This window comes from Erpetoichthys calabaricus, chromosome 15 (genome assembly GCF_900747795.2).
Source record: "Erpetoichthys calabaricus chromosome 15, fErpCal1.3, whole genome shotgun sequence".
NCBI lineage: Eukaryota > Metazoa > Chordata > Cladistia > Polypteriformes > Polypteridae > Erpetoichthys > Erpetoichthys calabaricus.
In genome coordinates, this window is record NC_041408.2 from 49225088 (window position 1) to 49248187 (window position 23100).

Below are 23100 nucleotides of genomic sequence, written 5' to 3' on the forward strand. Positions count from 1 at the left end.
TCGTGCGACATGGTTCTATGGATTTAAAACTGGCCCTTTTTTTTTTGAAGCCGCAGACCCGCTATACCAGATTCTTTTCGATCATTCCTCCAAAAATGGTAGCCCTTCAATTTTCAAATATAAAAGTAACAGGCAAGAATGGGCAGTTGCGTCAAAAATGATCAGAATTCAATCATACAAAGACTTCAGTCCAAAACAGATTTTACTAAAAATGGCAATGACATCAGAGCTCTGAGTCTTTTCCAAATTTAGCCAAACTAGCTTATATTGAGCTAGTGATCCCAGTGAGCACAGCTGAATGTGAAAGGGGTTTTTCGGCCCTTAAAAGAATCAAGATATGTTTGAGAAATCGCATGAATCAAAGCACGGTAAATAATCTCATGCTGATCTCCATAGAGGGCCCAGATCCTGGGGACTTTGATTATGGAAAAGCTGCAGACAACTGGGCCTCTAGGAAGAAAAGAAGAATAAGTATTTAACTGAAGAACACCTTCTGCATATGCAAGTTGGCTTTGAAGAAAATTTTAAAAATTTTCTTCATTAGGTTTCCCATACTGTACTTTTTTTCACCACCTGCACCCACTCCAGTCTTTGTTGGCAGCTCCGCTCGTTGTACTGATGAAGGGAATATCGGGGTGAATGACAAATGCTATGCCGAGGGCCGTAGTCAGAGTGAGGCGTTGATGGCAAAGGGGATTGCAGGAGAGCTGAATGGCGGCTACAATCAGAGGGCGTCGGTGATAGCGGAGGAGAATGCAGGAGACTCAAACGAAGGCTGAACTCAGAGGGTAGAGGAGAATGCTGAAAGCTGCTTTCAGAGGGTGGTGGTGCTTGTGCGGTCTGTGGCTTCTGCCAGTTTTGGTAGATTAATAGATTTTATGAACCGTTCAGCACTTGCATTAAAACACACGGTGGACTGGGATCTGAAAATAAAGTTTGACCTTCCCAGTTAAAGACATCTTTTCACAAAATCTGAAGTTACTGTATGTATACACCTATGTTTTCTTTGATAAACTAAAACCTAAAATGACACTTACTGCAATTGGACAGATCAGGGGAAGCCCTTTGAGAAGCTGTTTAAGGTTGTAAAGGGTTGTTGTCTAGAAAACAAAATGCATGCACTCTTTAAAACAACATTTCCCCTTCCAGTGCACACAGAAGCTCAAACAAAATGATCTGATATTAGTTTCAAGGGTAATCCTCTCACCACAGCAGCTCTGGGTGGATGTCGCTGCAATGCAGTAAAAAATGGCTTGCGACATCTATTTATATGATAGATAGATTTTCGTTTTTAAAAAACCCTTTATTAATGTGTCACAACAAATTTTTCATTATACACAAATAAAACCACACTCCAGTCATGCGCTTAATTAACCTCCTGCACATTTTAATACTGGTCAACCCCTTTCATGACCAGTTCAGATGGATAGATAGAAGTATGTAAATATAAAAATACTATTTTTATGACAGACAGACAGACTCTCGCACATTATCTGCTATTTGTAACTATCCGAAACACTTTACACAGACGTCTGCTTACGCTTTACATACAGAGTACTGTTTAACAAAACGCACGCGCAATCCCTACACCAAGATGGATAAAAACTTTTTAAAATCTAAAGACGTAAATAAAAACAGACAGCCCGGTCTCAGGCTCCCTGTGTATTAAGATATAATCTCATAAATACAGGAACATATTATAATAATCATTTGCCCAATTATTCAACAATACCCTTGATACGTCTAAAATCATATGGACTTTCGGGCGACTAGTCTGTATTAAAATAATTACATTTCATTTAGCGAAATAAATGAAAATACATTTGCTGTATTTCTATTAATCACTCGCATCAATATAAGCTCTTGGGTCCTGTTCAGGGTTCAGTCAGTCTGTCTCCAACCGGCATTCCAAATGAGAGTTTATAAAGCAAAAATGTTTTATCTCAGATTTTTAAAAACAGGCGGCCCCCTGCAGAGAATCACGTGCTACTGCGTGAGCCCGTTTTGAACGAGTACGCATTTCACAAGCGGCCCCCTTCTGTAAGTAGCTCAGAATACTGACATCTTGTTATGTCAGAGCTAATGCACACAATCCCTGCCTGCGCTTTTAAACCACTCCTGAATATTCTCAGAGAAGAGGCCCTGGCAGAATTTTCAGACGTCAAGACAAACCTTAATTGATTCGAATACCCATTTCGGTAACAGAAAAAAACTAATATTGCTTGCTTCAGTAATAAGAACATTGTATTTGTACATTAATCATCATACACGTAGATAGATAGATAGATAGATAGATAGATAGATAGATAGATAGATGTAAATATAAAATGCTACAACTGTGCACACGAGCGCGCTCACATGTCTACACACAGAGATATAGTACGGAACATAATAGTTAACCTATGATCGACGTCAATTTGGATTTTAAAACCCCAGTCCCTCTCGTTTTAAACAGCTATAATTTTTTAAAAAGGGACTTACCGGTTTAAGTATAACATTTAAGGATAAAGCCATACGTGTTTTAAAGCATACTTGTTTGAAGTGTGTAATAATCAATAATATGACGTACTATGATCTTGATTGCTGGGACTCTAGGGAGAATAAATTGTATTAACAATAATTATATTTCATTTTGTCCTTTCCATAAAAAAATAAATAAATAGAAAACATTGTTCTAATAAGATATTGAAGACGCACCGTTTTGTCTTTCGATGAGATTCGGAGTCATCTTTCAGTATTAACGGCAAGCGGCTTAATGGATCGATGACCGGTCTGAATGCTTATTTATATATATACAGAAAAGAGCAGGGCTATTTTGAAAACAGACTTTAAAATAAGGAGAGTGCTTTCTTTTCGCAAATGTTTGCCCTGTGACCCGTTTTAAGCGGACAGTTGTGTAATGGGTCGGTGTCCGGCTGAACGCTAATATCTAAGCACTTATACACCGAAAAGAACAGTATTTTTAAAAGCAGTCTTTATAATAAGGAGAGTGAGCTCTTTAAGCAGGTGTGTGCCCCTTGACCCGTTTTAAGACCGCTTTACATTGACAACAGGAAGATATGACCTTATGTTAAAAGACATATATGAACCTGTTCCTGCCTCAGCTGTCCAAGTACGGAGAAGATGAATCTCCAACTGTTTTTGAAGGAGCTGAAAAAATTATCGCAGTTTTCACAGAGTGGCAAAGAGTGTTTAAAACGGCTTTGTCTGCCACCAGAATGGCCGAGTGGTTAAGGCGTTGGACTTAAGATCCAATGGGCAAATGCCCGCGTGGGTTCAAACCCCACTTCTGGTAGCTTGTTATTCAAGCGTGCCCGCTCACTCTGTATGTCTGGGTACAGCTCTCACCTTTAGAAAGTTAAGCGAAATGCTTCCACAATGTGGATCCTTAGCTCAATTGAAAATACATAAATGTACTTGATTATTTAAAATGTGGTCTATTTGATAGAAAAGGGTTTGTTTTAGATAGATTTTTTATACAAATTATAATTATATTATTATAATTATAATTACAAATTATAAAGCAAAGAATATATTTTTTATACGTGTTTTAAAAGGGAATTGCTGTATACTATTTACCTCTGTGTGATTTTTAAAAGGCTTATATCGAACTAGTTATCTCGTGCTTTATACGCAATACCTAAAATCCTTTACCTTCAGAAGTTAAAAAACACAAAACGTGCGTCTCATGGAAGGAAGTGCTGCGCGTAGTGATGGGCGCAGTGAAGCCTCACGAAGCATCAACACATTTGAAGCAATTGTGTCGGAAATCGTATCGAAGCATTTGACACTCGCCTCTTTAGTGACATCTTCTGGACATTTGTATTAACAGCACATTTTAACAGTAAAGTCTTAGAGCATTGTGGACAAATACCGAATGTCTAGATAGATACTGTACTTTATTAATCCCAAGGGGAAATCGTCTGTGAAGTTGTGATAGACATCTTTGAAGTCAAAAATTATAATTGGCAATAATGTCAAGCATTGTAAATCGGCATACGCTTAGCAAGTAATTATTCTGCGGTAATCGGGTCAACGTTGACTAGATACGTTTACTTCTAAACAACGGTAATCAGTGCTGGCGTCTAATGTATGCGTAACGGTGGCTTGAACAATTACGCCAGTCGCACAGCACCAGCACTCGTGTTCAATAACAAACCTGGTCAGCATCTGTTTGGGGACTGCAGATTTCCGTTGCCTGATGCGTTTCATAGTTCCTATTATGCGGCAATGCTCCTTGAAAACCTGGTTGGTGTTAGACTCCTAATCGGGAATTTAATCTGCAAAATGTTCATTCATATACTAATTCCAATGTAAAACCAGCATATATCTACCACTGTATATATCAGTATTTGAATTAAATTCTTCAACCAAACTAGACTACACCTCGTGGAAATGCGATTGGGCCATCACTGTCACTCTAAGTTTTACAAGAACTAGAAGAATTGCTAGTAAAAACAGTAATTCTGTAGCTACAATACATTACACTGCCAGTAGTCTAATGTGAAATGCTCTTAAATTTGCACTAAAGTACTGTAATGTTTACATATAATGCAATACCCAGATGCTTAATTGAAATAACTCTATGGCAGTTCATTACAGTTTCCTTTATCATCAATTGTGCACAAGTTAATAAAACTACTAAAATTCAACCCAGAATAGTCCCATCTTTGTAGAATATAAAGAAATGTGTCACTATGGGAAAACAAATCTGGACAATGCAAAGTAAATTTGTTGCACATCCTACAAAAACCAAGAAAAAACCTACACTTTCAGCCCTTTTGATATTTCAAATTAAGTTTTAATAAAGCCATAGTTTGCAATAACCCAAAAACATGAGCGGACAAAGTAATTTGTACAAAAAACCAACCAGTTCTGTCCAGTTGCATTAATGAACGTGTACAGATTCTTTTCCTGCTAATGATTCAGAAAGGACTAGAAAAAAAGTGTACAAAAACTGAATTCATAATTGGAACAGGACTAAAACTAGGAACAAATACATACAATTTCTGCATAAACACAAATGTCCTCCACATCAAAGTCACAATGCAGAGGATTTTTCTTCACAGATGACTCAGTCAGATTACAAGGTTTTGATTAACTTTACAAGGAAAACATTTAAAAACTGGACCTAATCTGCATGTTGGTGTGCTCCTCTTTGCCATGTACCGAGTTCTAGTTTTGCTCACATTACACATCTTGTACAAATAACTACAGTCTTCAATTGTTAAATTAATTTTGTATAGAGGTTGTCATTTCACAAATTACATTTTCTGTAACTCAACATGCTGTTGTGAACAGTCTTGATAAGAGAATTCTCTGAATAGCATAGAATAAGCAGAACCAAACCAAAGCATGGTAGTAAGACTGAATAGCTTTAGCAACCCTTAAAGCACAAAAAACAATTTACATGTCAAAGTTTTTTGCACTTTCATAGAAGGGTCAGTGCTGCTTCTTTGTATTTTTATTGTAGAAAACTTGATCAGTGCAATTCCATTCGCAAAAAGATGCAGGTGAACGTCGCCCCTCACACACCACTTGGGTCTCAAGGCTCAGCATCCTCTGTGCAGTCCTTACTGAGTCACCTGAAACAGACATTTTGTATTAACATCATGCTTAACAATTGGGACCCATAAGAAAAAGTATCAGGTTTTGGTTATACCAACCATAATTTAAATGTTAATAATCTGATATGTTCAAACAAAAATATTGTTTAATAAAATGTCCAGTGTACTGTTATGAACAGTACGGTACATACCAAGAACAAAGTCAGTCTTGTGGGATTCTGGCAAGCAGAGTCTTTTCTAGGACAGCAGGAGTAGCAGAAACCTGCTAAATAGAAACTATAGGATTGCTTAAGACAAATAAAGTAAGCCTTTAAAGTGTGGCATTGAAAAGTTATGTTTACTAAACTTAGTATTGACAACAAGTGCACCAAACTTCTCAAAGTATGCCATCAGGAGCCTTGTGACATGGGGACAATGCACCCTCATCTCCAAAGATGGAAAGACTTGGCTTGAGACGATCACCTCTGCCTAAAGTAGTTGGCCATAGTAGGTCTAACCCACTCCCAACTTCAATTCTGTTAATCAGCAAAATATCAAGCTAAACACTGCCTGCCATTAAAATTAATGCAGTCATAACATGTGTTTCATAACTACTGTATACTGGCAAGATTACCTGTATTTGTCCCAGATTGTGGGTAAAAGGTTTGTAAAATGAACCATTGGTCCATGCCACCAAATTGTAAACAAAATGCAATTTATATCTTAAATTTAATACTACCTCACTGCATTTTCCACAAAGTGGTACAGGTTTACTTGCTATACAGCCAAAAAATAACACCAAATTTACAGAAACACTTGCCTCTTAAAATTTCCCAAAGTGTCCGCCTCGTCAGTGGTTTTTGACAGAGTGGTGACCTTGAGACATTTGTTAGGCCTAAATCACTTCTCAAAAACTCATCCAAAATGCATTGTAGTTTTTGGTTGTCCTGGAAAACATTGAAAGCAACAAAATTGCCCTTAATTCTGAATATTAACAGTAACTATAGTAATTTACAAGTTACATTTTTTAAGTAAAAGAAATCAAATCAGTGTAGACAATAAAGCTGCATATAATAAAAATAGACAAGGTTTCTGAAGTAAAAAATTGTGACCCTCATACCATGGGTTGAGTTAAGTTAAAACAGTTCCATTGCACGGATACTTAATACATCAAGATGTCAAAATGTTACTTAAAAATAACACCTTTATAGAGGGAAAAAATACCCCCAAAAACACACACTTACAACTCCATAAAAACTGGAGTGAAATAGTCATACAAATCCAAGAAATAAGTAGAAATAGAACTGCAGTTAATCCAAGTGCTCCTTCCAAAGTCCGAGGTAGCCAAATAGCCAAACACATTCAAGTTTCTGTCAACACAACCATTTCAAGTATCACTGGGATATGGACACTCAAGAACTTTGACCTGGGAAGCTTGCAATAAAGTTGGCGAGTGCAGTGGTTTTAGACATTTTTATTTAGAAAAATGATTTGCTCTGCTGTGCTGGGCTTCAGGAGACTCCTTTTTTTGCAGAGGACTTCCCCAGCCTTTGAAAAAATGTGTTCACTGGGAACAGATGTTGCTGGCAGACAAAGATATTTGATGGCAAGCTGATAAAGATTGGGGTAAACAGTTATTCTCTCCTTCCAATACAGGAGTGGATCTTCTTGTCTACCAAGATAGGTATCTGTTAGATAGCTCTTCACCTCCACAGTGGCATCTGCAGTGGCACTGTGGACTCTTTGAGCCTCGGGAACACGCAAGTCCAAAAGTTGCCATAGATGGTCTGTGGGACATGCTGCTTCCAAGGATGGGGCCAGGGCTGATGTTGAAGGCTGTGGCTCTGTTTGAAAGAGTCAAAGAGTACATGGTTTTATTCACAGTACACATTAAATGTATCAAATACCAAAAATAAACATTCCATACAAAAATCACCTTGGGGTGTCACATGCACAGTGTCTAGCAAGGACCGCATTAGGGATGCGCATTCCAAGGTGAGTTGTCTCTCAGCCTCTCTGACACGGTCTGGATTGCCAAAGCCAAGAGTTTTGAATCTTGGGTCCAGCAGCGTAGCCAAGGCCAAAACCTGGATGGATTCCAGTGTATGGAATCTGGAGCATAAGCTTTCCTTCAGATGCACACCTAAGACAGAAAATAGTAATAATCAATATTAAAGGGACACAACTATTCATTGTACAAAAATGTTTTTGGATCATCACAGCCTACCTAATTGTATGGACTCTTCCTTGGTCACCTTGGTACTCTTCTGAGATTTTGTGTTGCAACATGCGATATAGTGGAATCATTTTTGATGCAGACACCATTTTCTCTGCAGACATCTCACTTGTTGCATGTTTTAGTGGAAGGAGGAGGGTCAGGCATTCACTAATAATATCATACTCCCCACTTGTTAAGGGAACAACCTCTGTATTTAAATTAGAGAGGGCAGCACCAACTGCCTCACGTTGGTCATACAGACGCTGCAGAATGTCATAAGTGCTGTTCCATCTGGTATCCAGTTTGTTAACAAAAGCCTGGAAGCCTTTATCTTCGACAATAGATAGATAGATAGATAGATAGATAGATAGATAGATAGATAGATAGATAGATAGATAGATAGATAGATAGATAGATAGATAGATAGATAGATAGATAGATAGATAGATACTTTATTAATCCCAGGGGGAAATTCACATACTCCAGCAGCAAAAAATATTAAATTAAAGAGTAATAAAAAATGCAGGTAAAAAACAGACAATAACTTGAATAATGTTCAATGTTTACCCCCTCTGGTGGAATTGAAGAGTCGCATAGTTTGGGGGAGGAATGATCTTCTCAGTCTGTCAGTGGAGCAGGACAGTGACAGCAGTCTGTCGCTGAAACTGCTCCTCTGTCTGGAGATGACACTGTTTAATGGATGTAGTGGATTCTCCATAATTGATAGGAGCCTGCTGAGTGCCCGTTGCTCTGCTACGGATGTCAAACCGTCCAGCTCTATGCCAACAATAGAGCCTGCCTTCCTCACCAGTTTGTCCAGGCGTGAGGCATCCTTCTTCTTAATGCTGCCTCCCCAGCACATCACTGCGTAGAAGAGGGCACTCGCCACAACCATCTGATAGAACATCTGCAGCATCTTACTGCAGATGTTGAAGGATGCCAGTCTTCTAAGGAAGTACAGGCGGCTCTGTCCTTTCTTGCACGGAGAATCAGTATTGGCAGTCCAGTCCAATTTATCGTCCAGCTGCACTCCCAGGTATTTATAGGTCTGCACCCTCTGCACACAGTCACCTCTGATGATCATGGGGTCCATGAGGGGCCTGGGTCTCCTAAAATCCACCACCAGTTCCTTGGTTTTGCTGGTGTTCAGTTGTAGGTGGTTTAAGTTGCACCATTTAACAAAATCCTTGATGAGGTTTCTATACTCCTCCTCCTGCCCACTCCTGATGCAGCCCACGATAGCAGTGTCGTCAGCAAACTTTTGCACGTGGCAGGACTCCGAGTTATATTGGAAGTCCGATGTATATAGGCTGAACAGGACCGAAGAAAGTACAGTCCCCTGCGGCGCTCCTGTGTTGCTGACCACAATGTCAGATCTGCAATTCCTGAGACGCACATACTGAGGTCTGTTTGTAAGATAGTCCACGATCCATGCCACCAGGTATGAATCTACTCCCATCTCTGTCAGCTTGTCCCTAAGGAGCAGAGGTTGGATGGTGTTGAAGGCGCTAGAGAAGTCTAGAAACATAATTCTTACAGCGCCACTGCCTCTGTCCAAGTGGGAGAGGGATCGATGTAGCATATAGATGATGGCATCTTCCGCTCCCACCTTCTCCTGGTATGCGAACTGCAGAGGGTCGAGGGCGTGTTGGACCTGTGCCCTCAGGTGGTGAAGCAGCAGCCGCTCCATGGTCTTCATCACATGTGATGTTAGAGCGACAGGCCGGAAGTCATTCAGCTCACCAGGACGTGATACCTTTGGGACTGGGGTGATGCAAGATGTTTTCCAAAGCCTCGGGACTTTCCCCTGTTCCAGGCTCAGGTTGAAGATGCGCTGTAGAGGACCCCCCAGCTCTGATGCACAGACCTTCAGCAGTCGTGGCGATACTCCATCTGGACCCGCTGCTTTGCTGGCACGAAGTTTCCTCAGCTCTCTGCTCACTTGCGCTGCTGTAATTGTGGGTGGGGATGTCTCTCCTATGTTGGTATCAGCAGAAGGATGTGTAGAGAGTGCAGTACTCCGAGGTGAGAGTGGGTTAGGGTGGTCAAACCTGTTAAAGAAGATGTTCATTTGGTTTGCTCTCTTCACGTCTCTCTCGATGGTGGTACCCCGCTTCGAGCTGCAGCCAGTGATGATCTTCATCCCATCCCACACTTCCTTCATGCTGTTGTTCTGCAACTTCTGCTCCAGCTTTCTCCTGTACTACTCTTTCGCCGCCCTGAGCTGGACTCGGAGTTCCTTCTGCACGCGCTTGAGCTCATGCTGATCACCGTCTTTAAAAGCCCTTTTCTTCTGGTTCAAAAGGCCCTTGATGTCACTTGTAATCCATGGCTTGTTGTTAGCATAGCAGCGTACAGTTCTTACTGGATCTACAGTGTCCATACAGAAGTTGATGTAGTCATGCAGTCAACAACCTCCTCAATGTTCTCACTATGTGATCCCTGAAGGATATCCCAGTCTGTAGTTCCAAAACAGTCTCTCAGAGCATTCTCAGCCTCCGGGGTCCACTTCCTGAATGATCGTTTGGTTACAGGTAGGACTCTCACTTTTGGTTTGTAGTGAGGCTGAAGCAGAACCAGGTTATGATCTCCTTTCCCAAGCGCAGGCAGCGGGGTGGCACTGTATGCGTCTTTAACGTTTGCATACAGTAAATCAATAGTCTTATTTCCCCGGGTGTTGCAGTCCACATACTGGGAGAATGCAGGTAATGTTTTGTCCAGCGTCACATGGTTAAAGTCTCCAGCGATTAGCACAAGTGCCTCGGGGTGCTGCGTTTGTAACTTAGCAACAGCAGAAGGGATGATGTCACTCGCTATCTCCACGTCCGCCCGAGGAGGAATATACACGATGACAACAATGACGTGTCCAAACTCTCTGGGCAAGTAATAGGGACGCAGACTTACGGCCAACAGTTCGATGTCCCTGCAGCAAGTGGAGATTTTGACTTTAACATGTCCAGAGTTACACCACCGTGTATTAACATAGAGAGCGAGTCCTCCTCCTTTGTGCTTCCCACAGGTACTTGCGTCTCTGTCCGCTCTAACTGTGCTAAACCCGGGTAGCTCCACATTAGCATCTGGGATGGTGTTAGTTAGCCACGTTTCGCAAAAACACAACAAACTGCATTCTCTGTAGGTTCTGACATTTTTCACCAGCGCAGCCAGTTCGTCGATCTTATTTGAGATTGAGTTCACATTCCCCAGAATAACAGAAGGCACCGAAGGCTTAAAACGCCACTTTCTCGCAAGCCGCTTCATTTTTAGCTTAGTGCCGGCTCTGCTGCCACGATACCGCCTTCTTACCTCGTCGGGTAAATAGGGAACCACACCGGCACTGGCATTTGTTCTCAGCGCTCGAAGTTGAGTACTTGAATAGGCGAGTCTCGGCGTGTAAAAATCCATGCCCACGTTGTAAAAGTAAGTGTCTCCAGGGAACAAATCCACATAAAATAAAGTGGTAGGAGTGATCAATAAATAAAAATAGAAAAATAAAAGTAGAAAAATACACATACACATATAGTCCTACACGGAGCTGCTGAAAAAGGCTGCCACTCTCGGCGGCGCCGGATGTTAGTTAAAAGGGCTGCAAATCTTTTACCACCATGTCAACCAAAGCCTCATCCTGTTCCTCTTGTCTGCCTAAAAAATGAAAACAAAAAAATACAAATCAAGCTTATTGCAGTAAGCAAACTGTGTGCACCCGCAGCAGACCTCATGCTCCAGAAAAAATTCACCAGTGCTGGTTCAGAATTGCTAAAACATGTATAATACTACAAGAATAAAAATTTGTCATACCTTGCTTAGAAGTTCCAGTTTGAGCAGATACAGCGGGATTGTCATGCTCCTCTGTAATGCCAAGATGCGTCGACCTCAAGTGACGAAGCATTGAAGACGTGTTACCGCTAAATGCAAGTTGCTTATCGCAAATCAGGCATCTTACCTTCGATGGAGATACTAAATCAAAGTAATTCCACACCAGAGATCAAGACCTCTTGCGTGAACCTTCCATCGTGTACTCCAAATGTAATCGCAAAGATTAGTCCTATTATCGGTATGTCTATAGGCCTATCACCTCACTCGTCTCCAAAAAATAACCTTCAAACTTAGACTCATGCATTACTACTTTTAAGTAGTTTAGGTACATATTAGACTGAATTGGGATCAGGTGAGTGTTTTGGACACTGTGACATTCACAGGTATAAGCTCCAGGTGTCACTGATATACTGGTACGAACTGGCACTACACATCCACATCATCACGTGCATTGGAAATGAGACGCTGAGCTTTTGACGCACAAATGTTTCTAAACGACACCTTGAAGCTTGTTTAAAAAGTGCACGTGAGATGATGAAGGGGAGGCAAAGCCAAATGTCACTGAGATCTGTCGTGTGTTACTTTGATCAACACTGTCAATTACGTCACCCCATGTTAGCCTTGTTAATGACGACCCTGTAGACACTTCATCGATTAATACAGACGCCGACATGAAGATCTACTAATGCACTGGAAACAAAGAGCAGGCAGCTATCCATATTTATAGTCATTTCCAAAAAAATTTGTCTTTGCCAGAAACATGTATTCTTGTTTACCATAAGAGCAGCACATACTAATCATGTATCTCGAAGCATGCGCAAATAAGACTTGATACATGTATACCACCTAACGTTCAAAGTACAAGACCTGCAGTTTACCTATTATAACATAATATAGCTACTACAACTAATGAAACCCCCTATGTTAGCTAGATCTACGGTTTCATCATACACATGAAACAAAACACATATTTTCATTAGATACATCTTGATCACACTGCTGACTCACAATTAGGAGACCCGGGTTCGCTTCCCGGGTCCTCCCTGTGTGGAGTGTGCATGTTCTCCCCGTGTCTGCGTGGGTTTTCTTCTTGTGCTCCGGTTTCTTCCCATAGTGCAAAGACATGCAGGTTAGGTGCATTGGTGATCCTAACTTGTCCCTAGTGTGTGCTTGGTGTGTGTGTGTGTGTGTGTCCTGCGGTGGGCTGGCATGCTGCCCGGGATTTGTTCCTGCCTTGCGCTCTGTGCTGGCTGGGATAGGCTCCAGCAGACCCCCATGACCCTGTGTTTAGATATAGCAGGTTGGACAATGACTGACTGACTGACTGACATCTTGAACATTAATGCAGTAATTATAGCAGTAATAATGAACCTGAGGAAGAAAAGGAATATTTATGAGAAGAGACAGAAACAGTGATATCATAGCAGACAGTATACAAACAACATATAACACAGTAAATAGAACATATAGAATATCAAACAAAAAAGTGTATAACATTTAACACTATATAACATAATATGACTATATACTATATACAGTGCATCCGGAAAGTATTCACAGCGCATCACTTTTTCCACATTTTGTTATGTTACAGCCTTATTCCAAAATGGATTAAATTCATTTTTTTTCCTCAGAATTCTACACACAACACCCCATAATGACAACGTGAAAAAAGTTTACTTGAGATTTTTGCAAATTTATTAAGAATAAAAAAACTGAGAAATCACATGTAGATAAGTATTCACAGCCTTTGCTCAATACTTTGTCGATGGACCTTTGGCAGCAATTACAGCCTCAAGTCTTTTTGAATATGATGCCACAAGCTTGGCACACCTACCCTTGGCCAGTTTCGCCTATTCCTCTTTGCAGCACCTCTCAAGCTCCATCAGATTGGATGGGAAGCGTCGGTGCACAACCATTTTAAGATCTCTCCAGAGATGTTCATTCAGATTCAAGTCTGGGCTCTGGCTGGGCCACTCAAGGACATTCACAGAGCTGTCCTGAAACCACTCCTTTGATATCTTGGTTGTGTGCTTAGGGTCGTTGTCCTGCTGAAAGATGAACTGTCGCCCCAGTCTGAGGTCAAGAGCGCTCTGGAGCAGGTTTTCATCCAGGATGTCTCTGTACATTGCTGCAGTCATTTTTCCCTTTATCCTGACTAGTCTCCCAGTCCCTGCCGCTGAAAAACATCCCCACAGCATGATGCTGCCACCACCATGCTTCACTGTAGGGATGGTATTGGCCTGGTGATGAGCGGTGCCTGGTTTCCTCCAAACGTGACGCCTGGCATTCACACCAAAGAGTTCAATCTTTGTCTCATCAGACCAGAGAATTTTCTTTCTCATGGTCTGAGAGTCCTTCAGGTGCCTTTTGGCAAACTCCAGGCGGTCTGCCATGTGCCTTTTACTAAGAAGTGGCTTCCGTCTGGCCACTCTACCATACAGGCCTGATTGGTGGATTTCTGCAGAGATGGTTGTCCTTCTGGATGGTTCTCCTCTCTCCACAGAGGACCTCTGGAGCTCTGACAGAGTGACCATCGGGTTCTTGATCACCTCCCTGACTAAGGCCCTTCTCCCCCGATCGCTCAGTTTAGATGACCGGCCAGCCCTAGGAAGAGTCCTGATGGTTTCGAACCTCTGCCACTTATGGATGATGGAGGCCACTGTGCTCATTGGGACCTTCAAAGCAGTAGAAATTTTTCTGTAACCTTCCCCAGATTTGTGCCTCGAGACAATCCTATCTCGGAGGTCTACAGACAATTCCTTTGACTTCAGGCTTGGTTTGTGCTCTGACATGAACTGTCAACTGTGGGACCTTATATAGACAAGAGTGTGCCTTTTCAAATCATGTCCAATCAACTGAATTTACCACAGGTGGACTCCAATTAAGCTGCAGAAACATCCCAAGGATGATCAGGGGAAACAGGATGCACCTGAGCTCAATTTTGAGCTTCATGGCAAAGGCTGTGAATACTTATGTACATGTGCTTTCTCAATTTTTTTATTTTTAATAAATTTGCAAAAATCTCAAGTAAACTTTTTTCACATTGTCATTATGGGGTGTTGTGTGTAGAATTCTGAGGAAAAAAATGAATTTTATCCATTTTGGAATAAGGCTGTAACATAACAAAATGTGGAAAAAGTGATGTGCTGTGAATACTTTCCGGATGCACTGTATATATATTGAATTCTATATGCAGTGAATAAACGTATAACACTGTTCACTATAGAAGTGAGGCAGTGCAATACAGAGACTGGAATATTTATGAGAACAGCCAGAATATTATGGTGAAGGAAGTGTTTTGAACCGTATTAGTACAGCTGTTCTTATGCATTCTAATAGTCAGCATTTTAATATGCAAAATTTGTCATTTATTTTTTCACACTAAGTAATGTACTGCACAATAATTTCAGTTGTGTTGATGATCCAGAAAAATTCATTTCACCAATCACAACTCTGTTGAAATTTTGTAACCTGGAGTGGAATATGCAGTGTAATGTAATTAATATAACTTCCTAACTCTCAGGTCGAAGCAGTAAGCTGACATGAGGAGTGGAAATGTCCCGCCTCCATGCATTGCAGTTCAAAGCACTGAGCAGACATGCGTAGTACTGAGATTGCATCCTGATGGGGCGTCGAAGCCTCAGACATGCTGAGTACTGAGATCATGACGGGGCTTCGAAGCCTCAGACATGCATAGTACTGAGATCATGACGGGGCTCCAAAGCCTCAGACATGCGTAGTACTGAGATTGCATCATGACGGGGTTTTGAAGCCTCGAACATGCGCACTGGATTAACAGAGGCTTCGAAGCCTCGAGCAGATTCGAAGCCTCGGACATGCGCATTGGGTTAACTGAGGCTTCGAACCCTTGAGCAGATTCGAAGCCTCGGACATGCATAGTACTGAGATTGCGTCATGACAGGCTTCAAACGGGGCTTCAAAGCCTCAGACATGCGTAGTTCTGAGCTCATGACGGGGCTCCGAAGCCTCAGACATATGTAGTACTGAGGTCATGACGGGGCTCCGAAGCCTCAGACATGCGTAGTACTGAGATTGGATCATGATAGGACTTCGAAGCCTCGAGCAGACATGGTCACTGGTTACTGAATCTTTGTGAAGCCTCAGCACACTCAAAGGCATTGACCTCTATATTTTGAGAGTCTATCTGACACTTAACTCTCTAGTTATATTTTGTAATTCGCATTGACATTATACACTTCAGTTGATATAGTTAAACTACAATTCACGTAGTTGCTGAGAAGCAATTATTGTTCTTGTGGATTGCTGTGATTTCCTTTGTCTGATGCATAGTGTCAAAGATATATTGTCATATATCAACTTTATATATATAAAAATATTAGGTAAATCGTGCAACCTTTTTATGGAACGCTTAATTTTGTTCAAAACCGCACGTCATATAGTATACATCTATAAATATAATTTTTTCATCTTCATTAGGAGAATACAACGATACTCTCGTGTCAATTAAACCAATTTAACATGCATATGTCAAACAACATATTTCTACATCCGCCGGAGTAAGAACAGTAGTAGTAGTTCAGTTGTGCGGAGCTTGTTAATTATCCTGATTATGTGGCTCAATGGCATTGCAACTGTCTCTCAGTAAAAACACCAGGGGTTCGCGTCGTTGATCTTCCTCTTGTGAAAGGTTTTTTTTTTTTCAATTCTTTCATTTAACAATATTTTCAGCTTGGACGAATAGCGAGCGAATCGAGCTGTCGAGGGAAAGTTGGGCCGCCGTAGTTAATTGAACTGACTATAGCAGACTTGTCATCTTCTTAAAATTACTTTATTGATCTGATATTGACAATTAATCATAAGGTCAAAAACCAAGGAGGATATGAGTTTGCATGGACTGTGCTGTTTCTTTTTCTTTGTGACATCGCCTCAGTAGAGAGTGCGTGACGTTAACAATGCATTCTGTCCTAAATGACAGCGCACACGCTTTTTTATATTTCCTAAAGGCCAATGTGTTTCAGTTTGCTCATTAATATATTTTGACAGTGTATTTTAGTGAGAATGATTATAAACATACTAGCAAAATACCCGCGCCTCACAGCGGAGAAGTAGTGTGTTAAAGAGGTTATGAAAAAGTAAAGGAAACATTTTAAAAATAACGTAACATGATTGTCAATGTAATTGTGTTGTCATTGTTATGAGTGTTGCTGTCATATATATATATATATATATATATATATATATATATATATATATACATACACATATATTATATATATATATATATACATACACATATACACATATATATATGTGTATGTATATATATATATATATATATATATATATATATATATATATATATATATATATATGTGTGTATGTATATATATATATATATATGTGTGTGTGTATGTATATATATATATATATATATATATGTGTATGTATATATATATATATATATATATATATATATATATATGACAGCAACACTCATAACAATGACAACACAATTACATTGACAATCATGTTACGTTATTTTTAAAATGTGTCCTTTACTTTTTCATAATATATATATATAGCAAAATACCCGCGCTTCGCAGCGGAGAAGTAGTGTGTTAAAGAGGTTATGTAAACATATATATATACATATACATATATACATATATACACATATCTACATATACAGATATCTACATATAGCAAAATACCCGCGCTTCGCAGCGGAGAAGTAGTGTGTTAAAGAGGTTATGTAACTATATATATACATAAACATATATACATATATATACATACAGTATCTACATATACACATATCTACATATACATACGTATATACACATATACACATCCACATAAACACATATATATACATATACAAATTTACATATCTACATATATATATATAAATATAGACATACATATATACATACATACATACATTCACATATATATATATATATATATATATATATATATATATATATATATATATATATATATATATATATATATATACTGTATATATACATATCTACTTATTGGCTCCTGTATTTAGGATATAGCGGGTTGGATAATGGATGGATGGACAACTGTATGCATAGCCCCATTTGCCCGTTTTCGTTTTTTTTTCTTTCTTCAGTAATATTTCAGTAAACCCGGAGCTTGTCAGTTCAAATCCTGGTACTGACACCACTGTGTGACCCTGAGGAAGTCACTTCACCTGCCTGTGCTGCAAAAAACAAAAGTAATGTAACAAATTGTACCTCAGATGTTGTAAGTTGGTGGAATAAAGGCATAAGTAAAATAGATAAATATGTACTATACACATAGGAACTATTCATTTATTTTCAGTTAAGTCTATCTGCAGCAAACTTTTATAAATGAGGGTTTCTCATTTTTAGATAGTGCAAACTGTTTCTTCTTCATTGACGTTTTCTCTTGGAGAGCTTTTTTCATTTCATTGAAAATGAAAGCAGCAGCTGCCAAAATATGTAGATAGATAGATAGATAGATAGATAGATAGATAGATAGATAGATAGATAGATAGATAGATAGATAGATAGATAGATAGATAGATAGATAGATAGATAGATAGATAGATAGATAGATAGATAGATAGATAGATACTTTATTAATCCCAAGGGGAAATTCACATACTCCAGCAGCAAAAAAAATATTAAATTAAAGAGTAATAAAAAATGCAGGTAAAAAACAGACAATAACTTGAATAATGTTCAGCGTTTACCCCCTCTGGTGGAATTGAAGAGACGCATAGTTTGGGGGAGGAATGATCTTCTCAGTCTGTCAGTGGAGCAGGACAGTGACAGCAGTCTGTCGCTGAAACTGCTCCTCTGTCTGGAGATGATACTGTTTAATGGATGTAGTGGATTTTCCATAATTGATAGGAGCCTGCTGAGTGCCCGTTGCTCTGCTACGGATGTCAAACCGTCCAGCTCTATGCCAACAATAGAGCCTGCCTTCCTCACCAGTTTGTCCAGGCGTGAGGCATCCTTCTTCTTAATGCTGCCTCCCCAGCACACCACTGCGTAGAAGAGGGCACTCGCCACAACCATCTGATAGAACATCTGCAGCATCTTACTGCAGATGTTGAAGGATGCCAGTCTTCTAAGGAAGTACAGGCGGCTCTGTCCTTTCTTGCACAGAGAATCAGTATTGGCAGTCCAGTCCAATTTATCGTCCAGCTGCACTCCCAGGTATTTATAGGTCTGCACCCTCTGCACACAGTCACCTCTGATGATCACGGGGTCCATAAGGGGCCTGGGTCTCCTAAAATCCACCACCAGTTCCATGTAGCTTTCTTATTAATTTTTCAACAGTGTGTAAAATAAATGTATAAAGTAACAGAAAAGGTTTAAATACTGGTTATCCTTTTACACTAAAATATTACTAAAGAGATACAAAAAAAGTAAAATGGATATGTTCTTTTTCTTTAAGGAAGGAGATTAAATATTACTCAAGAAAGAAAAAAAAAAAATTAAACAGCCAAATGGGGCTATGCATACGAACTTAAAAGGTTTAAATAAAACAGAAATATATATTTTATTTTTACTTGCTTAACTTGTGGAGGGTGTATCCTGTAGCAAAGCCCTAACTTTTTTCGTGAAAGCCCGTTTCAGTCAATAAGTCTTAAAAAAAGGTGTAAAGATATTGACAATAAGCTAAGCAAACCCAGGAAGACGTGGAATCGTTTAAATCAAGTATCATTACATCTTCCTTTCTTAAAGAGAAGTAAGGCAGTACTTATAAGCTTACATATTTATATATAGACATACATACATATATATATATATATATATATATATATATATATATCTATATCCGAAGCCGTGCAAGCACACTCTTGAGAATGCAACGTATAGTTGTACAGAAGAAAAGCAATCTTGCCTCAAATGAATGGCAACCTTTTGTAGGTCTATGAACTTAATTTAAACTTTAGGTTTACACGGTGCTTTCTTTCCGAAGTACCTGCACTCATGAATATGTCTGTATGTGTCAGTCGGTCAAATCCACGCGCTTCACACCGGCAAAGTACCGCTTTTAAATTTTTATTAAGAAGAAAATAAAACCTTTTTAAATTGAGGGAAAATATACTAATAACAGTTTGTTAAGGATCTGTTTTTTTGTGAAGCTGCCTTCACTCGAGTGATCACTTCGACCTGACTTGGTGGCCAACTATAAGCGTTACCTGGTAGGTAACCACCCATACAATCAGATTGTGAATCAGACTACGAATGCCGTGAATGTAATTACACACTCACTGCACTTGCTTACGGTAATCGAACCTCGGACGTCAGCGCTAGGGGGGCTTAGCAGTGGTGAAGTATTGCTTTTAAATTTTAATTAAGAACAAAAGAAAACCTCAGAGGTTCGATTCCCGTAAGGGAGTGAAGTGACTGGCCGGTTACCTACCAGGTAACGCTTATGGTTGGACAGCAAGTGACGTAACATCAGCCACGGTGCCTTCAGTTGTGAGAAGCAGATCATAGAATGATTGAAAATAGTTTTGCATTTACCTTTTTAGTAAAAGGCGAGCTTTTTAAGCCTGAGAAATCACCCCGTAAATGCACACGTTTAATTGCACATGTGTTAATATGTATGGTTACACAGTATTAAAAGACAGTGAACAACGTCAGTTACCTTTGTTCCCGCGTTTGATAAAAGGCGAGCTTTTAAGCCTGAGAAATCACCCCGTAAATGCACACGTTTAATTGCACATGTGTTAATATGTATGCTTACACAGTATTAAAAGACAGTGAAAAATTAACGTCATTTACCTTCATTCCCGCGTTTGACTCGTGCTGTAAATCTCTTCCTTGTTTTTAGTTCACGTGATTACGTAGGAGGCGTGATGACGTGATACGTGACTCCGCCTCCTCCATTAGAGTATATGGACAAAAAACATGTTCCAGTTATGACCATTACGCGTAGAATTTTGAAATGAAACCTGCCTAACTTTTGTAAGTAAGCTGTAAGGAATGAGCCTGCTAAATTTCAGCCTTCCACCTACACGGGAAGTTCGAGAATTAGTGATGAGTGAGTCAGTCAGTCAGTCAGTCAGTCAGTGAGGGCTTTGCCTTTTATTAATATGTATAGATTACCCATGTAGATATGTAACGTTTGGTGAGAATAAATAAAAAGTAACAACACATATAATAGTTATGTTGCATTGTTTATGATTAACAAAATTCATAGTTTATCTGAAATGTTCTACTTATACAGTCGATTTATTCCACTTCTGAAGGTGTACATTGTTGGTATTTTCCATTGCATTTGCCCCTGAGTGTAACGTGTGCCAGTGCAACTGAGGGGTGGCAGACGAGCTCACGTAATGGGTGACAAGGCACATTCTCACCCTGATGCCGAGGCTCTTGTCATGAATATTCCCATTTTGTGCTTTTTCTCGTTCTTGCCAGTTTACTATTATTATTGGACACGTATGTAGAGGAAATGTGTGTCTTATTTTATGTCTATGAAAGGAAGGACGGTAAAGCTTTGAATGAAACTGAGTGTTGATGCTTTGGGTAACAAGACAGGTTAAGGAGCAGGGAACGTTAAATGTGACAGTGACTGCAGGGGATTGTGTAACTGGAAGATGGTTTAAGAATACAGAAATGACAAAAGCTTAGTGTTTCAATAATTCTATTTTCAGCAATGATTTATCTGTTGTGTTGCAGTTCGGAAGATTACTTATTTACCCCCCTCCAGCGCAGCCTTTGATATGATGCATTCAGAAGGAAAGGATGTTGCTGACAAAGTCAGGTGCTTTTTTGAAAGTTTGGCTCCAGATGTGCTTATCCAGGTGCTCCTTCTTGTCAGTACTTGAGTGATCTTTATGTTCACCTCTGGATGAATTTGCAAAGTTTCTTTACAACTTTTTTGTCTCATTAACGCAGAAATCCCGAGGCTTTCCTAAAATTGCAGAAGACACTGTTGATGGCGCTGATTCTGTTTTAAAAACAGTTGTAAATTGGTTTTGCTTGCACACGCTTTTACTCACATTGCTTTTTGGAAATCAATAATACAAATCAGCTACAGATCTGGGAATCACTGAATAGTAAAAACGTTTAATGAGGAGTGTCTTGCGCATATACTGGTGTAATGACCACGTCGGCTTTAGTGAAGTGTTTCTTAGCCTTTCTGATATGATCGACATGGGGTAGAATAGATTCTGGATTGTTATAATACATGCTACCTTATGCAAAATATGCTCATTAATTTGTTACAGATTCTAGGTGAACACGATTCCACACCAAGAAAAAAGGTGCCCCATGTAAATCGTTCATAATGTCTCCAAAATATATTTGTTATCTTTCAGACAAGTACTACTTAACTGTTATATACAAAATCCTTATTTTAACATATGCGAGCCACCAATCAGGATTTGGACTCGGGTTAGCGCAGCTTATCGCTGTAGCAGGAACAACTGCTTTTACGCTTTGAGCCAAAGCACTTTAGCAGACTAGTGAGTGACCAAATTGACTGCTGACTGCACAGATATCAATGACGTCATTACGCTAGCGTGACTGAAAATCATGTGATGGGCGCATTTAAAACAAGCCTCGAAGAGGCGCTTTGAGCTCCAGTGCTTTGAAAGCTTGACACAGCATCGAAGCCTGAGTATCAAGCGGCCCATCACTAGCGTTAGATGGTGGCGCTCTAGGGGCTACTTCGCCCCACTGAAAATTAGCGAGTGGGGTGAGCAGAGAGGTGTTCTCCCCTGGGATCTGAGGAGCGACTGCGGGTGCGCGAAGGATCGAGGGAGGAGAGCAGACCTCGGCAGTCTGTCAGTGACATCCGGAAGGGGGCCAAGACGGAGGTTAGTGGAAGGAGCTCGTGGCTGTTGGTCTCTGCCGGTGAGCCGGGGAGAAAGATGGAGGTAGGCCGGAGAGTAACGGGAGTGAGAGACTGCTTTTTAACTTCTGCATTTGTACCTCGGATTTTAAAGGATGTATTTATTGAATGGTTTTTATCCCCACTGGACACTTGGTTTTATGGATTTATTTATAGAACTTTGGACACTGCACTTTTGCACTTTCTTTTGATTGTTTTAATAAAAGCACTTTCTTACCTTTGAATATATCCCCTGGCTTCATGTGAGATTTGTCCCCACTTGTCAGCTCAACTCGGTGACATTACTGACGGTGTTGGGTTCAGGGCTCCCATAAGGACGTTGGGAGCCTGAAGAGAACACGCATCGTCACATCTACCATAGACAAATACTAGGGGGCTCCTCCCCCTGCTCGCTTCGCTCGCCAACCCCTGGTGTTGGGGCATGACAAAGAGTGAGATGTATGAATGAGATATAGAATAGTGTGAAGGTGTGGATGATGCATATAGAAAGCAAACAATAAAGTGCTTGGCACAGTGTAATTGTTTATTGTAATATTTTCTTTGTACACAACATTAGTAGTAAAGATGGTGTCTTGTCCTTGAATGAGTCTTCCTTGGCATGGAGCATTTATAACTTTAACTTTAACGTCAGATGAACGTCGAAACACGTGAGAAGGCAACATA

The 23100-nt window shown here is 40.0% G+C and overlaps 1 non-coding gene across 1 annotated transcript; it reads left to right on the top strand.

Annotated features, from left to right (window-relative positions):
• The first annotated feature begins 3212 nt into the window (after nt 1-3212).
• On the top strand, nt 3213-3295 carry trnal-uaa (transfer RNA leucine (anticodon UAA)). Its single transcript has one exon. It is a non-coding gene; the product is annotated as a tRNA-Leu (tRNA).
• Nucleotides 3296-23100: the final 19805 nt, after the last annotated feature.